A 25,679-nucleotide genomic window follows, 5' to 3' on the forward strand; every position below is an offset into this window, starting at 1 on the left:
CAACTGCCAGAAGTGCCCAGCATTCCGGAAAGCCTGGCTCAAAGCCCGCCTCCTCTGTGAGCTTTCCCTCCCCAGCATGCCCACCACATGACACCACACATTGTTCACTCTGCGAGTTACAATTTTACAGTGAGGGTAGTGTGTGTGTGTGTGTGTGTGTGTGTGTGTGTGTGTGTGTGTGTGTGTGTTTAAATGTGTCCCTGCTTACATGAAATGAATTTTACTCTCTGTATTGTGGCTGGCATAATGTGCATAATGTGGGTGTTCAGAAATATTTTACAAATGAACAAAAGACTAAATTAGTTGAACAAATGAAAGACTGAATTAGTAAGATTAAAACAGAAAAGGGGCTGTATGTTCACCTGAGTGAAATGACTTCTAGTAGGATATTGTTCAGCATCCTACAGCTTTCCCTATGGCTTACACTGCAGAGCTGATGCCTGAGCTGAGTCTTCGAATGTGTTGTGCCAGTAGCTGCTAGGACAGGAAGAGCCTGTGAAGAGCAAAGAGAACCCATGGTATCTGCTACCTAGGCTGGGAAAAGGGAGAACAAGGCATTACTGTAATACAGCAGGATCCTATTGCCAGGAGTTTGTGAAGGCAACTATACAAAGAGTGTGGGAGTCAGTCAGGCCAGGACTGAAGAATGAAGACCACTTGAAAAATGGTTCTGCGTTGAAAGAGGAATACTCTCTCCACAAACGGAGAAAGTACTTAACATTGAAAATAATCATATCTAAGATACCAAGAGTGAACTTGTGAATTTCTAGGAATAGCTTATACTGGTTACTTTTCTGTTGCTGAAACATCGTGACCAAGGTAACTCATAGAAGAAAGAGTTTTACCTTTTGAATTATGGCTCTAGAGGGTTGACAGTGCCCATCTTGGTGGAGAGCCATGGCTGCAAGTGGCCTGTGTAAGAGAGGGAGCGGGGAGCTGAGAGCTCACTCTTCCAACACAAGCATGATGCAGAGGGAGGGAATGGGAGGTGCTTTGCAAAGCCCATCCCCAGCGACAGGCTTCCTCCAGCAAAGCTGCAACACCTAGACATCCCCAAACGGTGCTATCACCTGGGGACCAAGCGTTCAAATGCCTGAGACTGGGGGGGGGCAGCATTTTTTATATAAACCAATTCACAATTTTAACTTTACTACTTCAGCAAAGCAACTAAGAGATGCCTGATGCTGTAAAGTACAATATTGTACTGTTCACATTATCAACTTTATTTCTATGCATTCTTCAACTTAAAAAGAAGTGATAATATTTGGTTTCCTTTCCTTTCTGGCTGGGCTGACCTATGTTCTCTGCACAGGAAACAAGAGTTCAGCAATCAGGCCTGGCTTTCACCAAGGCTATGGTGAACAGAGAACAGAAGCATCATGCATCCTGTAAGAACCTAAGAAGCTGGGAGTAGACACCACGGTAAGTCGGCGTTTGCTAGGCTTGCTGACTTTTATAACCTAGAACAATCTCTCTACTGGGGAATAGTACCAATTGCTTCCTGTTGCTAGCATTTCACTGACAAAAATGTAAACAAAAAATGAGCTACTGTTAGTCACACGTGTTGTGTAGTTAAATAGTATTATAGACGTACCTGACATGCTGCGGAGGGTAAAATCAGTCAGGTAACAATGGGTTAAAGAGAGTCCCCCTCTCCCCTTGTTTTCCTTCTCTCAGTATGTGTAGCTACAGTTAAAAAACTAAAAACAAAACAAAACAAAAACCTTTTTGCTGGGAAAACAAAACACCACCTAAAACATTTTCCAATGCAAAATGAGAGTCCACAAGAAAATACTGGTTGTTGGAAGAGTGTTGCAAGATTAATTCAATTATAGAATCTCCTGGTTCAAAGCCACTTGAAAGATCATCTGATAGCAGCTTCCAGTGAATTATTGAATCCTGGCCCAAGTGGGCACCAGCCTCTGCCTGGCTCTCTTCATAAAATGGTCTGCAGAACAGGGCACTTTATTGTTTAAACTTCTCAAAGCAAGCTGCCCCCTTGAAATTCCATTCTGGTTCTGTATTCTGGAGCACTGCACACAAACACTTCCTCTCTTACACGTCAGCCCGACATACCAGGTGAGCAAGTCCCCAGGGGTGTGCCATCTAAGGAGTCATATCCTACCTGGCATAGTACCCTTGAATAAGAAAATCAGGTCAAGTTCATGGTCAGCACAGATAAACTTTGGAAAAGGACTTGAGTGTCTGAAAAATGCATATGTAGAAGAAACTTATCCTTCCATTGGATATTTAAAGGCAAGCTCTCTGGAGAGCAATCAAGCTTAGATGACATCATGAAGATGGTAACTCAAGGATAAGATTAGTGGCCTTATAAGGTGAAGAAAGGGGGACCAATGCTCTTCTCCCCTCCTGTCCCTTTCTTCTTCTCTTTCTCCCTCTCTCTCCCTTTCTGTCCTCTGAAGACAAAGCTAGAAGGTGGCTATCATCAAGACAGGAAGAAAGCCCTTACCAAAAGCTCAGCCATACTTCTCTAGTTTTGAGTGCTAGTTGTCTATAGTTTAGGCCCCCCAGTCCATGGCATATTGTTATAAACAATTAATCAAATACCACAAGAAACCTGTAAGGCTGTCCAATAATGGCAGTCCCTTGCCAGCCTTAGTGACTATTGGATACTTCAAATGTAAATGGTCTGAACTGGGAGTTGCCCATGTATAACATAGCAACTTGTGAACATTTCTTTGAAAAACAATTTAAAATGTCTCATTAACTTTCTATATTGGTTATATGTTGAAGTTGTAATATTTTAGATATGTTGGGTAAATAAAAATACTGTATCAAAATTAATTTCATCATTTTCTTTTATGCTTTATAATGTAGCTAGCAGATGATCTAAAATCATATACATGTGGTGGCTGGAGGTTAGGAGCACTTGTGCTCTTTCAGAGGATTTGACTCTGGTCCCCAACACCTCCTCAAAACTGCCTGTAACTCCAGCTCCAGAGCTCCCAGTGTCCTCTCTTGGTCTCTGGGGGTACCTGTACTTATGTGCACCAGCCCTGCAACACACAGAGATACACATGCAAACTCATAAATCAAAATAAATCTTTTTAAGAAGAAAAAAATAAAACAACGATGCGACTTACAAACTTCCATGGCACAGTGCCCTTGGGCAAGAAGCTACGTGCAGATACAACATAGTCTTGCTTCTGCTATGACTGACTATTCCCGACTTGCTTTCATCTCATTGCCTCATATTCTTTCCATTCTGTGTGCTTGCAACATGGTTTGACCTGTCCTCACTAGTGGCCAACAAACTTTATGTTTTTTTTGTGTCATAATTCTCAGAAACCCATTTTCAAAGACTATAATGACACATAAATTAGCCTTCACTATCTATACGTCATTCATTCAAATAGTCAATGACTTTTTTTTTTTTTTTTTGTAGCTGCCTACATTTGTCTTGTTTTCTCATTAGCAGCTTAAGGGAAGAAGGATTTATTTTGACTCATGGTTTTGGCGACTCTCTGTCCATCATTGTGGAAAAAGCATGGTAGCCAGAAAGACTCATTCCATGAGCATAGGACTTTGTGGTGATGATTGTTGCCATGGAGACCAAGAAGATGAGAGAACAAACTAGAAATAGAATCAAATATAACCTTCATAGGCCCTCTGCTAATGAACTGCCCCTGCTGGCCAGGGCCCACCTCCACAAGGCTCCCAGGCCTTCAAACTGGCACCAGGGCTGATGTGAGGACTGAGTGTCCAAACTATGAGTCTACTAGGGATATTTCAAATTTGAACCAGAATACAGCTATATATCAAGTGCTGTGCTAAGTACTAGAATAGAAAAATGAATGAGATGCACTTCCCTCCAGTGTAGAACTCATATTTGAGTAGCTGTCAGGTGTCTGACAAACACATGCTCATAAACATAGACCATAACATAGTTCAAGTGCTGATGAATCCCATGATACAAGTTGTATTAGCAGAGATTCTAGCTTACACTAGAAGCCACAGAGAAAAACTTTAAGAAGGTAATGATAATGAAGGGCTGATTAGAAAGGAGGAAGGGGGTCCTCCAACAAAAGACTGGGAGAAAGAAGTCTTCAAGTGTATGAACGCATCAAGTTGAAACAGAACTCAGCCATGTTCAGCTAAGTGAAAGACATCACAGTATAGAAATGTTGGGACTAGGAGAAAAATAGGCCACGATGAGACTGGAGGCACAGGCATGGAACACAACCACATCAGAGTCCTGTAAACCACACCATGGCATTTAGGCTTCAAGAATACTGTCAGTCCATTGAAATGGGTAGCTAATGACATCGGTTTTTAAAGGTTAGTCGAGCAGCTACATGCACAATGGGATGTCAATGTCCAATAAATGAAGTGAAAACCTAATGAGGCTAAGTGTCATTCAAGTGAAGAACGCAGCTGGCTGATGCTATAGGAATAGAGATGTGCAGACTGGATGGACCTAACATGTATAGAACCTGGGTTAGACGGTAAAGCATAGTATTTGGAATACCCCATGTCAACTGAACGATTAACAAGCAAAACTCAAGCATTGCTCAAGGGATTCAGGCTTCAGCACTTGAAGACGATGGAGCTCTTTTTGCTTAGGAGACAGATGGAGGAACAGTGGAGAGAAAGATCAAGAACCAATGTAGAAAGCTTACAAACTCTTTTCTTAGCAAGATATACTATGACCAGGATGAGGCTCAAGTCAAGGGTTAGTGAGAAGTTGCCAGGTGTTAGCCATGATCCTCCTCACAGAGAAAAATGAGTGAACTTCTAATCCTCTACTGTAGGAAAGAGGGTTAACAGTAGGAAAGAGGGAGGCTTGCCCAGTAAAATGTTGAAGTAGAGAAAGCACTGAGAGTCCATATGACTACAGTTGAGGTCAGGAGAGATATGTAGGTGAATTTTGTTTTCAGTAGCACTTTCTAACAAAACACTAAGGGTGTGTGTGTTAACCTAAGTGAAACAGAGTTGACCTTGAGAGTACCTGGGACCACCCAGAAGACCTCTTTTTGTGTCTAATGCTTCTTCTCAAATGTTTGCAAGGATGAGGAAGAATTGTGAACCCAATATTAAGCAGTACACGTTGTGTAAAAGTTAAACACTAGAAAGCATAGGCGAATCTCCTAGGAAACTTACGTAAACCAGGTTATTTTGTGCTTCCTAGCAAAGGAAATTCCCACCCAAGCAACCTGGAGCCCTTCCTAACTCTAATACTGTTGGATGTAAATGAGAATCAGTGAAAGACTACCAAGACCCTCGGAAATCAAATGCATCTCTACCTGCTTTGCCTTTTTTGGTGACAACAAATGCCCCACGGGGTAAAGGAAACACAGGAGCAGCCAACCAGATGGCAGCCCACAGAAGACTGCAGATGACTTAAAGAGGCCCCGAGAGGAAGGTCCTCTTGAGCTCCCATTACACTGCCTATCACAGCTGACAATTCCACACTGATAGAGTCTTAGCATACCACTTGGGTTTCTCTCTGCTTTTCCACTTCTTTCAATTTATCCATGATGTGGATCTTGGGGGCAGGTTTTCAACAGCCCCTTATTCTAGCAGACTTTGCCGCCTACCCCGCACTTCCTAGCCATGGGTGTCACCCAGAGATTCCAGAGGAGCTCTGCTGTTTTGTTTCCTGCACAGTGCTGAATCCTCGGTAAGCGACAGTACCTGTGCACGCCCACATCTCTCAAATAAATATATAATTTTCCAAAAATGAAGAGTTAAAATTACCTGCAAGCAGTTACAAAACATGTCAAGCACACAATGGAGATTAGTCAAGTATGAAGCAGTAGAGAGGAACAGTGTCATAAGGCAGACAAACTGACCCAAATTCAGCAAGTTACTCCACGTTGTTAGAGTTTCGCTAATGATGATATTTGTTCCATCTTGTCAGTGTGGATCCATCTTTTATGCAGCACAGTGATCTAGAGAGAAGAATTAATTGTGAAACTCAACAGCTTCTGTCAAAGTAAAGGGCTTAGTGGAAAATACAGTTTTCTGCTAAGGTCTTTGCTAACACTTTTTCAAACTGAAATTCAGGCAGCAATACCACAAAAATATAAAACAAAACAACAAAAGGCAACTCTATGCCAATCTAGACCTGCCAAAAGAGATTGAAAAACTTAGCATTTCTATTTTTCATACTGAGTTCATATATTTTACACATTTAAATGTTTGAAAAATAATCTGTTTGAGGAGTAATTTTTAGTAAAAACTACGGTAAGTCATTGTTCTTTAACTGTGAGCATAACAAAACTATGAATAAGATATATAAATTATTTTAAAAGCAATCCTCTAATCTGTTTCAAATGATGATAAATCTAGTTTTTCCTTTTCTCTATGAAACAAAGGAGAGAGAATATTATTGTGGTTCTTTTCCATGAAAACACTTACAGTCTTTTTGTCTTCACAGAGTGTTTAAGTTCTCTTTGGTATCTACAGGCTCCAAGGCTTTCTGTCTGTGCCAAGATCAACAGACACACAAGTCCATGCTATAAGTACATAGTATTTGCATAGAATAGACTTGCATAGTCTAACATGTCTTTAGAAATTGGGCTTAGCACACAAATTACAAGGCAAATGTTATATGCGTAATTGTTGTAGTTGTTGTACTGCAATGTTTGGGACTAGTGACAAAAATGGGTTTAGATATGCCCACCACACACACATTTTGTTTTTTTTCCCACTGATTTCCCCATCCATAGTTGGTTGAATCTGTGGATGCAGAAACTGCAGATGGAGTAAGCTGTGTGTATATATACACACGTAGGCCTCTTCCTTTTTCTCCTCTTCCTTCTCACTGCCCACAGCTATCCCAACCATGGTCAGTCAATTCACTTGTCCTGAGTTATTCCCGCACCTCTAGAGTAAGTTTGTAACACTACATCTTGCCAGGTTTAGAAGTTTCTCTATTAACTTCTCGATAGGAAACACAAAGTTCTGACTCTTCTTGCTGTTCCCCTTTTCCTCTCTGAGCAGGTGACAGTTAAAATCAAACACTTTTGGAGCATTTATCTTTGCTACTGTTGGTACTTTTCCATTTCTTGCCTCACTGATGTTTGATGACTTTCTTGTGAAGTGAAGGGGGCTTGTTCTCCACCTGTCTCCTGCTCTGAACAACCCTGTCTCTCATCCCTCCATATTACATTGTCAGTGTTGGGGACACTTACACTCTGTCCTGCAGCCACAAGTAATGAACTTATTTGCAAATAGAAAACACTGGAAACAATGACAAAAATACATTTGTTTTCTTATAGTTATGTAAATGTTGTTTATCATTAGCTGGAACAGATGTGGGGATTACATTCCTCCCCTTTGCAAGAGTTGCTTGTGATCCCCAGTCAATGGCAGGAATACATCTAAGGGCAAAGCTGAAACCTATGTCCTCAGTGCACTCCACACAATCGCATGAATCCCGCTCTCTTTTGCTTCATAGTTGGACTTCTATATCCCTTCTCCTGTCCGTTCTTCTAATTTGTCCACATTAGTTGGCATTTTTTTCCTTTAACATATCACCAAGTATGCCTAAGATATCTTGTGAGGATATTTGTAAATTTTTTCTAGTCAGAATCTAAATTTTCTTTCTATACATGGGGAATTTCCAGAGAATGAGCTTTTCTGAGCAAAAGCCCAGCTTTCTCCACTGCAAACTCAAAATGTCTTCGGTCCACTTTCTTCATCTCCTTTGTTGCTACACCATGAGCAACTTATCCAAGGTTCAGCTATCAATTCTTTGTCTGCTCAGGAACTGAGTTGGGGAAACAACACACCCAGAAATAAGTACCAGAAAAAGTTCTTTCTGGCCGACAGTGGTGGCCCACGCCTTTAATCCTAGCACTCGGGAGGCAGAGCCAGGCGGATCTCTGTGAGTTCAAGGCCAGCCTGGTCTCAGAATGAGATCCAGGACGAGCTCCAAAACTACACAGAGAAACCCTGTCTCGAAAAACCAAAAAGAAAAAAGAGAAGAAAAAGTTCTCTCTAGATGATGGCAGTGGCAACAGCTGGTATAATGAGAGCCTATGGGTTTCAAGACAGCAGCACGAGGGTGCTCTAGGTCCGTGCCAACAGCTGCAGAGAGACAAGCTGCCTGGACAGACTTCCAGGGGGGCATGGCAGAAGCCCATCATAGCTTGACTTTTTGCAAATACTTGGCAGTGTCATAGATCAATGCTTGTACATTGCTAGTAAAGACGTGTACTTCTTAAGTGTTTCTATCTTAAAAGATTTCTTGCCTCCCCCTTGAATGGACAGAAACTTTATTCTCCCTTAGAACTTGGAAGTTTCTTGCTTCACTGTCTCAGGGCATCCAATGCTACTTTTTGAGAAGACCAGTGTCTATTTGTTCATTGTCCTTTTTGGGTATTTAAAAGGTCATTTTTTTCAGAGTTGGGAGTTCAGAGTTGAAGCTCAGTGCTAGAGCATTTTCCCAACATGCACAAGGGCCCAGGTTCAATCCCCAGTGCTTAAAAATCCGGAAGGCTTGGAGGTCATCCCTTATCCCCAGTGCTGACTCACAAGACTGTGTTCAGAGGGGGGCTCTCTCTGTTCTTTGGAGTCAGTCCTTGTACACCCTTTTTGTTGGAAATTGCCAGAATTGGGGCTCTAAGAAAATTTCTTTTCTTCTTATTTCTTTCTCTCCCACTCCAATTCTCTTCTTTCAAAAGAGCTTATTGATCTGATGCTCATTGCCCGGCTGTTTTCTTTACCTATATATTATCTTTTCTTACATTTTTTCTATCTTCTTTTTCCTTCTCTTCTCTGAGAACTAGTTCAGACCTCAATCTTTTTATACTGATTAACTTTTTTGGCAATAGTGGTTGGTTTATTTGGTTTTGCTTTCCAAAACAAGAGTCTTATTTTGTAGGCCATGCTGCCCTTGAACTGGTGGCAACCCCATTTCTCTGTTTCTCACTGGTGGGATTATAGGCATGTGCTACCGCATCTGGTGTGGTGACTGTGTTTGAATCAGAAGAACCCTTTTGTTTGTTCTTTTCGCTGAGTGTCTCTTTGTATAGCACCGAAATACTGTCTTCTAAATATGGTTTTCTAATCTGTCTGAGCTTATTATTTAGGGACGATTGAAACATTTTTCTCTCATTTACTATTCTCTGTGGCCTTTCCTTGTGTGATTTGGGTTCTGGTTCTCTTTTGGTTTCAGCAGAAACCAAAAGCATTCTGTGTTCAAGACTGTTTACACAAGTAAGTGGGTAACAAGAGTTTACGTCCCTTGAGACTGTGAAAGTAAATCTTCAGTTTCCCAGAATACAGCACACTTCAAATCATGAAGGCCTCCTCTTCTGCTGGTCATCAGAAGCATGGGAATTACAGTTAACATGTGATCAAGGCGAGGTGCTTCTCTGGACTTCTTTGTCATAAGAAACCTACTACTGAAAATGGGATCACTCCCACCGTGAAGGCAGAACCCAGGCATGGAAGCCCAGATGGACTCCCCCAGGCCAGCTCCAGCCCTGTGGGTGTACTGCTCATACTGGGCTGAGAATCAGCTCCTGTGGCTGCTGACAGACCCTCCTGCTGTGACCTTTGATCTGTTTCAGTCACCAATGGCTACAGAGGTAAATGGAGGTTTAATATCATCTAGGTCACGGATTGCTTTGCCAACTGGGAAGAATATCTTTATTTTCTTTCCAGAAAAAAATATATCTAAATATGAGTCCACATAATTATAGAGAGTACAAGCCATCCATAGGCCTCGTGAATAAGAAGTGGGAAGGCTTTTCCTGAGTTTTGTGAGGGCCACACTGTATGAATGTGAAGACAGTGTGACAGGCAACTTCTGAACGCCATCTTGGGTTCTGCCACCAACATTTTTTTTTTTTCTGAGAAAAAAAGAGACCCACTAGTAATACTTCAACACACACACACACACACACACACACACACACACACACACCAGAACTAAACTCAAAATCTGTCATCTTTCCTCCTTCCTTCCCTTTTTTCTTCCTTTCTTTTTAAGTACTGGGAATCAAACCCAAGGCTGAACATACAAGGCAATTTCTCTATCATTGAGATGTATCATCATACCATAAAACAAATATTAAGAATGCAAGAGTTGAACATTCTAAAAATAAAAAAGAAGAAAGAGAGAGAGAGATAGAGAGAAAGGAAGGAAGGAAGGAAGGAAGGAAGGAAAAAAAAAAAAAAAAAAAAAAAAAAAAAAAAAAAGAAAAGAAGAAGGAAGAAAGGAAGGAAGAAGGAAGGAAGGAAGGAAGGAAAGAATGAGCTGAAACTCCTCCCTCTTCCCTGACAGTGAACTCTAAGCTATGTGAAAGGTATTTCCATTTGGTTACCAACTTGATTTAAAGCCTCTGGTCTGAGAACATAACACTTTTCTGGTTTGGAGAACAGGAGTACCTCTCTGGAATATGCTGTGGGATGTTCTGTATGCTAAATGTGTTGCTCTGGTTGGTTAATAAATAAAACACTAATTGGCCAGTATCTAGGCAGGAAGTATAGGCAGGACGAAGAGAGAGGAGAATTTTGGGAAGTGGAAGGCTGAGGCAGAGAGACACTGCCAGCCACTGCCATGAGAAGATGTTAAGATACCGGTAAGCCACAAGCCACAAGCCATGTAACAACTTATAGATTAATAGAAATGGGTTGATTTAAGATATAAGAACAGTTAGCAAGAAGCCTGCCATGGCCATACAGTTTATAAGAAATATAAGTCTCTGTGTGTTTACTTGGTTGGGTTTGAGCAGCTGCAGGACTGGCGGGTGAGAGAGATTTGTCCTGACTGTGGGCCAAGCAGGACTGGGGAAAACTCTAGCTACAGGAATAGGCACAAGGCCAGTTTTGGGTCGTAGAAGAGAACATTCAAGCAGGAAGCCAAGCCCAAAGTAGAGCCATGAGTTTGTCTTCTATTGTTTGAGTTGGAGATGTGGGTTCTTACTGTCCACCAAAATGGAGTATCACAGCAGAGAACATTTCTCGTTCAAGGATCTTGAAGGAGACTGATTTTTCGTCTTTGAGTTTGGATACAGAAATTTCAAAGTGGAAGTTGGAAAATGGAGACTTGAGAGAGCACACGATTGCCCACTTGTTCCCCTCCCTGGATGAACTCACTGTCCTCCTGTAGCCCATCAAGACCCTCATAGCACTCCTAACTAGGAGTTGGGGAACGTGCAGGATCCTTGGAATCCACTCATTCGGGAACAGTGGCTGCCTTGCTATGAAAACACATTTTAAGTCTCTAATAGGAAATCTACCCAACTTTGATTGCCTTGTAAAGGCTGCTTTTCCAGCACCCACCCACCCCCTTACATATGAGAGCTAGCTGTGTAGTCAGAGTGTTCTGGAAGGATCTGAGAACCTCAGATCACTGCCGGATGGGAGAGGCAAAAGACTCCATGGGGTTTTCTGGCTCTATTTTATTGCAATGCTCAGGACTTGCTTGTACCAGGACCAGGAGATGTTGACCTTCTACAAGTGAGCCAATCTCCTCAAAGGTCAGTCCTGACAGAAAGAACTGTAATTGCTGTGTTTGAAATTGTTGAGCCCCGGAGCTACCTCAACCCAGGGGGATTTGCTTGTTGTTTTCTCTTGCTGCTTTTAGCAAGACTACTAAACCTACCTGGAGCTTTTACATCACCAACTCAGGCGTAAAGGTGGAACAAATATAGCAGCTACCTCTCCTTGATGGCAGAGACTGGGTTCTTTTCCATCAACAGTGTCTACATTATTTAGTCATTTAGCTCAGCTCATGAAGTTTATAAAAATCCTTGATCTCTCTCCTTCTTCCTCCCCCGTCGCTCTCTGTTAATCAATGTGAAATAAGTGGTTGTTATTTTAGTTTTGCTTCCTGTTGCTTCTAGAAAAGCAGGGACCAAAATCAACTTGAGGAGGAAGGGTCTATTTCACCTTATAGATTATAGTTCATCATGAAGGGAAGCCAGCTCAGGAACTCATGTGCTCTTCTTAGTGCAAAGATGGGGTTGAGTCCCACTGTGCTTCCAGTCTGCATGAGATCACGGTTTTTAATGCACATGTAGGCCTGTCACCCTTTGTTGCTACCTTCACACTAGGTCAAGTACCAGTTAGAATGAATATGGATGTGAACTAGAATGGTCTAGATTAGACTAAGCTGAAGATGTGGAGTATAAATAAATGTCATAACTTGAAGATGGCTTCTTATGTATGCAATACCATGTAGAATCCTCCATTACTAAGCAATAGGATCCTCCACTACATGACCCAACATGGAGCCAATGCCCTTCAGACATGAGGTCAACAACCAAGGCGTTGACATCATTGAAATGCCAAGGGAAAGACATTGGAATCAGTCAGGAAGGTCAGCTGTAGGTTCTAAAAGGTCTTGCAAAGTCTGGAGTTGCAAAGCATATCATCTCTGTCCCCAGGTGTGAATACAGGTGTCTTCCTTCAAGGACAGCTTTCACACATCTGCCACTTAGTGACATGTGCTGGGAAGTTGGTTATTTCTAGGAAAGTGATTCATTAGCTCCCCCTACCAGGCTGTGATGCTTTGGTCTGGATCTGGTTCAACCCAAAGAGCTTCAATGAACAGTGCTTTTTTTCTTTTTCTTTTTTTCCTGAAGATTTCCTATTCCTGTCCTTTACGTCCCTTGCATATGGCAAGGGACAATAAGATAATATATGAGCAATGCTTTGAGCTCCTTTGGAAGGCAGAGCTCTCTAAGTGCATGATATTAATAACAGCAATATTTCTGTTACCACGAAGACAGGCCGAGTCCATCTTTCACATGTCCTTTTAAGTCATTTTCCCTGAGGCTGCCTTTTCTGGTAAAATGGTTCTGAATGAGCCATACAAATCTCTAGTTTAAAAATACTCATTTGGGGAAAATGCTAGTTATGCTTACCTACCTGGAAGGGGAATATTCTTATATTTGTTTCTTGAAATGTTGATGGTTACAGTAGGCCTGGGGTGGGAAAGCCACTAGCCCAAGGAACAGAGATGTTAGAGAGGCAGCTGATGTGGAAAGTAGGAATCCATACAGGTCTCACTCCCTGTGCTCAGAATTCTGGGCCCATTTCCTAAAGTGCAGTGATCTAGTCCAAGACCTTTCTTGGGAGCTGTGACATACAGAATCTGGGTACCTAAAAGCTTCAGTACATTAGAAATCTGTCTGTACTGTTCTCTGCAATGGAGGCAAACAACTATGATAATGATGACATGTTTGCACCTATGAACATGTTTCTAAACTATTTCCTGTCTCCTTTTATTTAACCCTCTCAGCACACTGCATGGTGGACATTGTCTTCAACACTCAGAGATATTGAGTCTCTTGCCCAGTGTTACATGTACAGCAACCATTTAAAATGTGTGTTACAAGACAAAAATGATATGTTTGGGTTATATTTTAAAAAGAAAGGTGTGGGACCTGTTCCTTTGCTGATACTACCTTCATCCAGTCAAAGGTACTTGGCATAGTAAATTTTGTGTGTCAACTTGATTGGACTATGAGATGCCCAGCTATCTAGTTAAATATTATTTGGGGGTATATCTGAGGATGTTACTGACATTAACCTTGGAATTAGAGTGAATAACTCGTATGTTCCTCCCTGAATGGATAGTCATCATCCAATTCATGGTGAGCCGGAATGGTACAAAAGCAAAGGCACATTGGACTTGCTCTTCCTGGCTGCCTTAGCCGGCACATGTATCTTCTGCTGCTGATGCTCCTCGTGCTCAGGGCTTTAGAATGGAACTAGCAGCTCTATCACCAACTATCTAGCCTGAACCTATACCATCAGTTCTCTTGAGGCCCCAACATGGCAGGAAGATTACAGGACTTCTCAGCCTCCGTAAACTTAAGAGGCAAAACTACATACTAAACTTCGTTATGCAGGCATGAACATCCCCCCCCCACACACACACACAAGTATTCATCTTGGAGAATGAGGGGGCTGCCCCAGGGATAAAAAGGTGCGATCTGTGCTTTCTGAGAAGTAACGTGCACTTGGGCTGTGCTCATGCATTACCGCCCGCCTTCCTTCATGAATAAAATCAAAGAAAAGGATGGGGCCAAGTTTTCTGTCACTCTGGACAGTAAAAAGCACACGCATTGATGCACATGAAACCTTGCTTTTTACCTCCACATATACCACCTACTTGCTATGTGGCCATGAGAAAGTCACAGTCTCTTCAGGCTCCAGTTGCTCACAGACTAGAGATAATACGGCCCATTGCATAGTAGCTAAACACATTGAATTGACTACTCCACTTCAGGGGCCTGATAAAGGATTTGGCAGTTGTAGGACCCTAAATTACAAATTACCTGAGTCTTGTAAAGATCTGAGAATGCTCAAAACACCAAGGGCTTAAGAAACGAAACCTACCGAGATGGAGGAAGTGCCATGGTGACCGTTCTGCACTCTGTGAAGTCCGGACTGTTCCTCCTTGCAATGGCCACGCTTGTGCAAATGCCTCTGCACAGGGAGATTGCTAATAAAACGAGAACAAAGGAGATCATGAGGAAACCATCCATTCAACAACCAAATAAAGCCACTGCAAAGCCACCCACTGCCCTGACCACAACAGCCTGGCGGGTCACAAGGCAGGCATCCAAGGGCCACCGGAGAGCAGCCTTATTATTAGACAGAGACCAAGGAGATCCCATTCACAGGCTGCAGCCAGAGGGGGCTCAGATTGTCCACCCTTCCCTAACGAGCCCTAGTGCCCTCAGAGGATTGACACAGCACGAGGCATAATTAAGTGGCTTCAAATTCACCCACTGCTGGGCCTTGTTCTAAGGAAACCGAGAGTGAACTTGGTATTATTTAGCCTTAATGGAAGAAAACAAGTCTAGGTGCTAAAAGGCCTGTGACTTTCTTTGTGGCAGGCTAGTGTTTGGCCATAGTCCTCACCAGCCACACACTCTTTTGCTTTCCTCACTGAAGAATGTCATTGTGAGGGAGACCAACTATGACAATTTAAATGTGTGCCCCAGGGCGAACGGAGCCTGGTGCCAAAAACTGTATTGATCCTGGTAGATACAGACAGCCCGGTCCTCAGCTGCAGGCCTGGGAAAAGGAGGCTCTGCTGCCCAAACACAAACCAAATAAGACCTTTCATCTAGAGGATTCTGTCAAGTGTCTTCTTTATTTATTCTGCCCTTTGTCACATTCAATCAGAACTCTGACTATGAAAATCCGCTCCTACTGGTCTTGGTCTATTTTCTTCTTCCTCCTAAAACATTTTCAAGCTTCATTTTTAAGTACCAAATATATAAGCAAGGAAAATTAACTATTTTCAGGTCAAGCTATAAACCACCAGATTCAACGTAATTTAGCCATTCTGAGACAAATAGGAAGTGTAAATAGTAAAAAATGGAAGGTCTACAGATACAGCTGTGACTGGCCATTGAATGCCAAGGGCTTTCCCTCCTTGAAGGTGAGGACCTGATTTGGTTTTGATATCCACTCTTCCTCTCAGAGTTACAGGTACATTCTGAATGCCAAAGTAGTGATAATACTTTGCCTTAGTAGAAGCAGTTTAGAGGTAGGTATAGATGCCAGTCTTAGCCAATGAAATATGAGGGGAGGCCATTGGGAATCTTTAAGGAAAAGTTAATCTAGGCATAGTGTCACATGCCTGTAACCCCAACATTCAGGAGGGTGAGGCAGAAGGATTATGAGCTTGAGGCCAGCCTTGAACACACTAGCTATATGATAAAACCTTGTCTTGACAAAAGGGGAGTCTAAAAAGAGAGAACCAGCCCAGGAATTATGCTACTTTGCAATACTTTATACTGTAAGATACAATTTTTCCCTTATTCTTGTAAACTCTTTGAGTTGGGAGTTCTTTATTTGTCGTTGAAAACATTTAAACTGATAGATGATAACTGTTCAAATCATTTTGCAGTTCTCTCTATGAAAAAATGCTGTCAAAATCAATTTAACACCATCACAGGAAGATTTGTGCAGCAGGTGCATGCTGCTTCTTCCCGGCTCCTTTCCCCTTTCTCAAAGAAGTGAATTGGTGCCTCTATAACTTGAGGAATCATCTGGGGTCCTGTATAAAAGAGATTCCGACTGCATAGACATGAGGTGTACCTGAGGTTCCCCATAGTTGGTACTGATACTATGCTCCTTCGATGGCTCTTTCTTTAACTGCTAGGTTCTGCATGCACTTTCCTGGGAGAACCATCCACAGTCCATTCCTGGAGTACAGGCTCATTAAGAAACCGAAGGTCATCCATGATGATAGAGTAAACTGATAGATACTTGTTGAAGCCACCGAGAATGATTTTCACCCTCAAAGAGAGCTACTAGGAGATTTTCATTGGATAATTGTTCCCAAATATGAAGTTTGGGATCATGACTGCCATTTCTGGTCAAATGAGGAGAGCTACACATGGACAAAGCCAACTGAGGGCCAGAGCTGTAAAAGCAAGAAGAAATGAAGCCTCCAGGCTGACCTCTAGCCCAAAGCAGAGACTCTCCTCCATCATTCAGAGACATGAGCCTGTTTCCCTCTGTGAGAGATATTTAGAGTGACTTTTGTGTCAATTGCATTAAAATAGACTTATGTGATGCTGTTCACATCAGTGTTTCAGATTAGAGAAGAAAAAAAAAAGATCACAACTATCTGAAACTCCAGTTCTAGGGGATCCAATACCCTCACACAGACATACATGCAGGCCAAACACCAATGTACATTAAATAAATAAATAAATAAATAAGAAGAAGAAGAAGAAGAAGAGAAATTAGAGATGAGATTTGCAAGGTACACCAGAATACTTTCATTTCATAATTTTTTAAAAAGTTACCCTTTTGTAGAAAATGTAGATCAATCAGATGGGGGTTGAGGAAAGGAAGATCAGAAGTTTCCACAAAGGAGCGGCCACTGTCAGTCATCCTTGAAACCATCTGATAAAGACACTCTTTTATGCCACATGGCCTTTTCCTTGTCATTCAGCCCAGGCATGTTTGTACAAGTCACAGTGTTCTAGGTCCACCAGCTTGCAACTAGAAGGCTAATGCCTGGAAAGCCAACAGCATTCTGTCTTGACCTCACCGTGTTGATTCAGAGTAAGCTCTTCAAATCCTCAGATGGTTCCTAAGTCCATATTCTCTATGGGTTCTTAATAATAGTCCTTGTGGTTTCTTTCTGAAATCATCGTTTTCCTCTTCCAGATTGCTTTAACAACTAAGGTAGATGGTACTAAGCCAAGTGAGCACTATCAACATACACAGTTCTACCAGTGTCTCACAAAGTGTTGATTCTGAGGCCATGAGCATTGGCATTTGAGCCTTATGCTTATGTGGTGGCCCTCAGTCAGAACTATTCATGGCATTGGGGGTCCCAGGAGTGGTACTTCTCTGGCTTTGCTCCAAGGTGCTGTAATTCCCTATTGTCATCTGGACAGCAGTTGTGGTATACCAGGGCATTTCCCTTGGCATTCTCATCATGGCTTCCTTGACCTTCAAACAAAGCCTGCATCTAGACCTCCTGGCAGGGTCGCGTTAAGGATTCAAAGGGAGACTGTTACAGCTTACTTTGGTTGGCCTCAATAGAATCACTGGTGTCCTCATAAAAAGGGAGACAGAAAGCAGCTTGACTACAAAAGAGAAGGTCATGTAATAGCAAGGGATGCAGACATTGGTATGGAAGCCAGCACACCAGCAGCTCCAAAGCCAGGAATAGATGAGTAGACATCCCACTGGAGAATCAGCCTTGCCCAATCTCGATTTTACCTTAGACCCGCTACAGACTTGTTTGGGAATTGAAGATAAACGTCTGTCACTTTGGGCTCCTAAATTTATGGCAATCAGCTACAGTGGCAATAAGAAACACACAACCAAGGACTTAGCAGTGGTGTCCAGAATCTTCCATCCCTTCCAAAACCCTTGCACCAAATCTGGTTCCTTCTCCTAGTTAAGACAGTTCTGACATGGATACCCCACCAGTCTTGAGACACAGCCACCCAGACAAAGCTTAGGAATGGTTCTGGAATGGCAGCATTTTGAAATTCTGATGCTGTTGACTTTCTTGCCACTTCTCCCCTTCAGGTTAAACACTGTTGTTTGCCTAGAGAGAAGGATGGAGCCACCAGCCTCTGAAGTTCTCTCCAACCCAATGTTACTATGGTTTGATCTTCTGAAAAACACTCAAAACTTTGAACATCGTTCTTCCCAAGGGTCAACATCTGTACCATCCAGTGCAGAGTGGCCTCAAAAGAAAAGGTACCCTGGTGCTATGGAGGAAGAACTCCAGACAATTTGGCAGACATTATTTTTAAAAACCTAATAACTGTGTGTTCACTTTCACTTACTTCTGAGAACTTACTATAATCAGATTAAGCTAGATGTGCACAAAGATGCATTTTTCAAAGGTGTTGATTGCAATTCAGCTCATAGCTGCAAAAATGAGAACTAGACAAAAATCTCTAGCAAGTATACCATGATACCTTTTTATAATTGAATGATGTCATAAAAATTAATGACATGGGAAATACTCACATGAAATTATGAAGAGAAAGAATCAGGTTATAAAACAATGCTTGTTAGCTTCCTACATGTACATATACAGAAGTAAATTATTGGAATGGCATACATTGCAATTTTTAAAAAAATGGTTATTTCTTGGCCAGATTAGTGGTCACTTGTAGGTTTTTTTTTTTTTTTTTTTTTTTTTTTTTTTTTTTTTTTTTAAATCCTTGCCTAAGCAGGTGGGAGATCTGCCTCCAGATTGTACCACCACCCCCGCCACCCACTGGACTCTCTCCCTCTAAGACTCACTCTGTCACCCAACCCCACATACCTAAACATCCTTGTCATGGCCAGCCCTCCCCAGCAACCACAGCAGACCACATAGACACAGGCGCAACCCACACCAGCTGGAAGAACAGACTGCATAGACACAGGCATGACCCACACCAGCTACAAGAACAGACTATATAGACACAGGCATGACCCACACCAGCTAGAAGAACTGACTACATAGACACAGGCATGACCCATACCGGCTGGAAGAACAGACTACATAGACACAGGCATGACCCACACCAGCTGGAAGAACAGACTACATAGACACTGGCATGACCCACACCATTTGGAAAATCTGATGAGTAAATGCTAGTATAAAAATGCATTCAACAACCAAAAGAGAGATATGGAACCACCAGAACCTAGTGATCCTACAACAGCTAGACCCGAAAATTCCAATGTAGCTGAAACACAAGAAAACAACCTTAAAAATAACTTCATGAAGATGATAGAAGCCCTTCAAGAGGAAATGAAAAATTCCTTTAAAGAAATCGAGAAAAAGATAAACAAACAAAAAAAAATTGAAACCAATAAATCCCTTAAAGAAAGCCAAGAAAAAAAATAATCAAACAAGTGAAGGAAACAGTTCAAGTCTTAAAAACTGAAATAGAAACAATAAAGAAAACACAAACTGAAGTATTCTGGAAATGGAATATCTGGGTAAGGGAACAAGAACTACAGATGCAAGCATCACCATCATAATACAAGAGATGGAAGACAGAATCTCAGGCATTGAAGACATGATAGAGGAAATAGATTCATCAGTCAAAGAAAATGTTAAATCCAATAAATTCCTAACACAAAATCTGGGACACCATGAAAACCTAAGAATAATAGGGAGAGAAGAAGGAGAAGATTCCCAGCTCAAAGGCACAAAATATATTCAACAAAATTACAGAAGAAAACCTTCCCAACCTAAATAAGGACATGCCTATAAAGGTACAAGAAGCTTACAGAACACCAAATAGTCTGGACAACAACAAAAATGTCCCCTTATCACATTATCAAAACACTAAACATACAGAATAAAGAAAGAATATTAAGAGCTGCAAAAGAAAAAGGCTAAGTAACATATAAAGAGAGACCTATCAAAATTATACCCAACTTCTCAATGGAGACTCTAAAAGCCAGAAAGAAGGCCCTTGACACACGTTTCACAGACACTAATGGACCATGGATGCCAACCCAGACTACTATACCCAGCATAACTTTCAATCACTATAGACAAAGAAAACAAGATATTTCATGATGAAACCAGATTTAAATAATACCTATCCACAAATCCAGCCCTACAGAAAGTACTAGAAGGAAAACTTCAACCCAAGGAAGCTAGCTACATCCACAAAAATGCAGGAAATAGATAATCTTACACCAGCAAAACCCAAGAAAGGGAAACATACACACACTACCACCACCACCACCAAAACCAAAAAAAAAAAAAAAACAGGAATTAACATCACTGGTCATTAACATCTCTTAATATTAGTGGACTCAACTTGCCAATAAAAAGACACAGGCTAACAGAATGGATATGAAAACAGGGTCTATCCTTCTCCTGCATACAAGAAACACACCTCAACTTCAAAGACAGACATTACCTCAGGGAAAAGGGTTGGGGAAGATTTTCCAATCAAATGGACATAAAAAGCAAGCCAGTGTAGCTGTCCTAATATCTAACAAAACTGACTTCAAAAATTAATCAAAAGGGATGGAGAAGGACATTTCATATTCATCACAGTAAAAATCCATCAAGATGATGTCTCAGTTCCAAACATCTATGCCCCAAATACAAGGGCACCTACATATGTAAAAGAAACATTACTAAAGCTTAAACCACATATCAACAAACCTCACACATTAATAGTGGGAGACTTTAACCCATGCCTATTTATTAGAATCTGTCCACAATGAGTATCCTACTTATAAAATCCAAATGAAAAATGTTCATTTACACATGGACAAACTGGATCTTTAGTCCAAGAATCAGACTCAGGACTCCCATCTTGAGCTCCATTAATACCAGCTGCATGACCATGGGGAAGACAACTCATTTCTTAGAATCCAATGTCATAATTTAAAAAATGGTAGAGATGTGTATAATTGCCCAAGGGAGGTGGTGGAGTGGAGAGATATGTGACGCCCATTCCTACTTTGATGAGATCATTTGTGCTTTTTATATAAGTACTAGGCATTGATCTTGATTTTTTGAGAAAAGATAAGACCTTTCATTTTGTTTTGTTTTTCAAGACAGGGTTTCAATGTGTAGCTTTAGAGCCTGTCTTGGATCTCACTTTACAGTCCAGGCTGGCCTCGAACTCACAGAGGCCTGCCTCTGCCTCCCAAGTGCTGGGATTAAAGGCATGCACCACCAGCACCTGGCAACACCATTTTTCAAATGTCAAAAATTATTGACTTAGATCCTAAATGTCTTCTGCCTTCCACTGTGGCATTCTTTGACCTGTTTCCTATGATTTTCCTATCTGCTGTTCCTATCTTTCAAAAACTATTCAAATTATGCCCAGCTTAGAATGGTGTCATCTCTAAGTGGACATGAGAAAGAGCAGAAGTCTTGGAAAGATGATGATAAAGTTTCTCAGGCAGATTCAGGCACACAAATGCCGCATGCAAAGGGCTTTTCAAGCCTGGATTTGTGTACCCATCCACCATTCTGATGCCTACTTGGTACCCTCCATGAGTGAGGTCTGTGGCATCTGTCTGAATCATTCTTCCATTAGTCTATATGTTCAACAGGTAGACTAGATCCATCATCCTGAGTTTTCCTCATCCTTTTGTTTACAGCCAAAATTAACAGCCACACAGTGGAAGGAAAATTCCCCCCAGAAGACATAAGACCTACTCATCTCATCAGTATCCGAGTCTTAGCGTGGGTAAGCCTGACCCCGCACTCACGTACTCACTGGAGGCAGCTTCTGTTGGCTGAGGAATCATGTCCTTCCAAAATTCACATGATGGAATCTAATTGCCATCAGCACAGGGAGGTCAGGTCTTTAGGAAATAATTAGGTTCTGAGGGGAGAGCCATCGCCAGTACGACTCTCACCCTTATGAAGAGGCTTTAGGAACATTCCTTTGCTCTTTCACCATCTGAAAACACAGCAAGAAGATGTCATCTAGGAAAGCAGAAAGCTGGGGCTGGCTCAGCTGATGTGAGCATTGGCTGCCCTTCCAGAAGACCCGGGTTTGATTTCCAGAACCCACATGGTAGGTTGCAACTGACTGAAACCCCAGTTCCTGGGGATCTGAGGCCCTTTCCTGTCCTCCACAGGCACTGGGTATGTGTGGTGCACATACATGCATACATGCATACACACCAACTTTGAAGCACTGGAATAGGCATGTATCACCATATCTGAGGCAGAGCCACCAAGTTTCAAGCATAAATGATAACATGTTTAGAGTTTACTAGGGCAATCTTAACTGAGGGGGTTAGAAACAACACCCCCACCTAAGAAGAGAAGTCTCTCTGTGCCCTGAGCTGGTCAGGACACACAGCAGCAAACTCAAGAGGGCAGGTTTCAGTGCAGCAAGCAAAACTCCGCATTGTCTTTTCCTGACCTCCGGTGAATTAAAATTCTGGATCCAGACCTTGGACCACTTGTTGTAACCTGATTAGTGGCTCCCCCTGATATCCCCTCACAGCTGGAGGGACTTGCTGCACGCACTCTGTGGCAGCAATCAGAACCTATCTCACCCAAGTTCCACAGGACACCTGTGTGATTGCACCCTGCTCCCGCTGAGCACAGCCTGCTTGTCTAGACCTCCTTCCCACCTGCCCGAGTTGTCTGAGCACCCCAGTGTGTGTATGCTCAGGGTCTTGGCCTCCCAATCTGTTCTGTCTGAAATCAGCCAAGCCCTCGTTCTGGCTCCATGTCAAACCTCTCCTAGCTAAAATTGTAATGACATTGCCAACAACCATGAATCAACTCAATAGCCATCTGCAATCTGTAGTCTCAGATACATCCCAAACTGGCTCCCTGGGGGAAGAAAAGGGAGGAAGCTTGGACCCTAAACCCTTTGCTTATGACTTGAAGTCTCCTCTGGCACCTCTGGCCCATAAGCTCCTCTGCTTCTGCCCAACAAACAAAGGCACCATCTGCTGACTCATGGAGAGCCAGCGGCAGGAAGTCATCCTCTTGGCTGAGAGTCATAGCACTGTGTAATTTTGGGAAGCACTCTCCTCTCATCTGTACTTGGAGCTAATACTGTTGGAACGGTCGATGCTTATGCTGGAAAGTTAGGGCCGCGCCTGTTTACCAGGAAGAAAGCCCCTCTGCCATAGTCGGTCACAAACTCACCTGCAGAGCAGAGAAGGATGCAAAGCTGGCCACCATCTCCATCAACTTGTCCTTCTACCTGGACAGAGTTAAAGCCAGGTGGATTCCAGAAGCCTTTCTTGCCCTTGCTTCCCCCAACCGTCCCATTTTCCCTTCCTTCCTCACCCGGAGATCCCTGGCTTCATGTTCACAGACAATTACACCATCAATCCACAATGGCCATTTTCCTGGAATCATCATCCCAGCAGGATGTGTGACTGCAGGTTCTTTCGTTCTGTGATGACTGTGACAGGTCGGCAAGTGGTAAGCAATCTCAGATCACTTTGTCAGTCTCCACGGCACCATGAACCATCTCCCGCTGGCACCTCAGCCCCCCATCTGCTTCCATTTTCTTCTTGTCTTGTCAATCACACGCCTCCATTTCATCAACCCCACGTGGCTCAAACTGACCAAGGAGACCCAACCTATCTTAAAGAACTCCTAAAGTTCTAGGAGAAAAAGAAACTGTTTTCGCGTAGCATGGCAGGAGCCATGTGAGCCCGCGCTGATGTTACATAGAAAACAAAGCAAGTCTTAATAGGAAGCCAACAGAAAAAAAAAAAAAACATAGAGGAGACTCTGGGAAGTGCCTGGGGTTTGGTCCCCTAAAAACCTTAAGAAGAGGGTTTTAAAAGAGGGGTAGGGGTAGCAGTAGTGTGTTTGGGTGATTAGGAAAGTAAAGCAGGTCAAGGAACTAAGTTTAGCATGTATGTGGTCTCAGGTGGCACTGCTTTAGCCTGACCCACAGAGAACCCCACAGTGGAGACTGTACTTCAAGTTGATCAGTTAGTAGCTTGGACAACTCCTGGAATAAAGAGACATGTAACTTCCCAGGCAGATGAGAATGCCACAGACTGTCCCCACTCAACACTGTCCCTCTGTAGGAAATGGAGTGCTATCTGTGAATAGTGACTCTGGGCAGGACATCAAGATAGCCTCTTCAGGGGGAGCCAGAAAGTCCCAGAGAAAATATCAGTGTTAGGAGCATGAACCGTGGTTCACATCACTTCTCCTCTCTCAGTGGCTGTATTTTTCTGGGACAGTACTTATTATCACTTTAAGTGGTGGGGTTGTGGTGGAGAATGGCCCTCATAGGCTCATATATTTGAATACTGGTGCACAGTTGGTGGAACTCTTTGGGAAGGATTAGGAGGTGTGACCTTGTTGGAACAGGTGTGTCACTGATAGTGGGTTTGGAGTTTAAAAAAAAAAAAAAGTGTGCCATTTTGAGTAAGCTCGCTTTCTGCCTTGTGGTTGTGTCTCGGGGTGCAAGCTCTCTGTTACTGCTCTTATTCCATAGCTGCCGCCATGTTTCCCACCATGATGGTCATGGATTCTAACCTTCTGAAAGTAAGTCCCAAATTAAATGCTTTCTTTCATAAATTGTCTTGGTCATGGTGTCTTAGCATAGCAAGAGAAGTAACTAAGACATTGGGTCACATTTCTTCCCTTGACAAGTAGTGATGCTAGCAATACCTTTGGAATGAGAAATGCACATAAAGCATGCAGACAGAGGCTGCAGCAGGCATAGGGAAGGCAGCCTGAAGCCAGTTCCCAGGACATTCGATGAACTTATTATGACCTCAGAGCAAGTCCCTGTCCGCCTGTGCATGGAAAACGAGGGAAAAAATAAACAAGAAGTCTCATGCATTACTGGGTCTTGATATTACCGGGAACAAATGTCCCAAGAGAGGCACTTTTGAGAGACACTTAGCCGGGGAGGGGGAGGGGTGTAATGAGAGAAGGATTGTTCCTTGGACATTCCCTGGAGTGGTTTGTGAGGGTTCCTTTTTAAAGGCAAACACTGTAAAGCGTCCCCCTAAGGAGTGGCCTGCTGTACCAAGGCTCTGAAAACATGTAGATGGAATTTCTGGGATTGACGATATAGCAATCAGCTGTTGTTCTTTTTTTCCAAGCAGGAGCCCCAAGGGGGTTGGCAGCAATCTCTTCTCAGAACCATGGATAAGCAGAGAGCAGCTGAAAGCGACCCTCCTGCCAGCCCCAGAGGTACAGATGACCAGGCAAGTGTCACAGCAGACTGCACAAAGGGACACAACTGGCATTTAAGCTAACGATGCTTTCCAGCTCAGACCCCGTGCCCTTTGACCCCACACTATATTCCAATAGGTCAGAGCAGACCTGCTTGACTTCCCTAATGCGCATTATCCTCCCTGGTCAATAAAATTCCCTTCTGCCTCCGCGCTGACAATAGATGTGAAGGTCGGCTCATCCCCTCCAGCTGCAGCGGTATCCCAGCTGTCAGTGGGAATTTAAATTAAGGATATAGGTAATCATTTCACTGCTTTTAGGCAAAAGAGGAAGGATTTTATTGCTTTGGCTGTAATCACTTTCTCCTAAGAAAAGTGAAAAGATCTCTAGTCCCCCTGGGGGAACAATATTTTAAAGTGCCCAAGGGGGGCTAAAAACACATGGCAGCCTTAAGTGGTAAATTTGCTGAGAAGAAATTCCAGCCATAATGCATTTCTGGTTGCAAGCCACCTTCTTCCTCAGCCTTCGCTGTCACACAGCATCGTGTTTGGGGGACAGGAGGGAATCATGGCTGCAATGAAAAGACTTTTGAGTCACAGGG

The 25,679-nt window shown here is 42.7% G+C and overlaps 1 long non-coding RNA gene across 1 annotated transcript; it reads left to right on the forward strand.

The window, feature by feature from the left end:
- Positions 1 to 17: 17 nt before the first annotated feature.
- LOC119087787 lies at positions 18 to 25,300 on the forward strand. The gene is made up of 3 exons (XR_005091268.1): positions 18 to 56; positions 1,313 to 1,422; positions 25,009 to 25,300. It is a non-coding gene; the product is annotated as an uncharacterized LOC119087787 (long non-coding RNA).
- Positions 25,301 to 25,679: the final 379 nt, after the last annotated feature.

The sequence above is a fragment of the Peromyscus leucopus genome, chromosome 4 (genome assembly GCF_004664715.2).
Source record: "Peromyscus leucopus breed LL Stock chromosome 4, UCI_PerLeu_2.1, whole genome shotgun sequence".
Lineage (NCBI taxonomy): Eukaryota > Metazoa > Chordata > Mammalia > Rodentia > Cricetidae > Peromyscus > Peromyscus leucopus.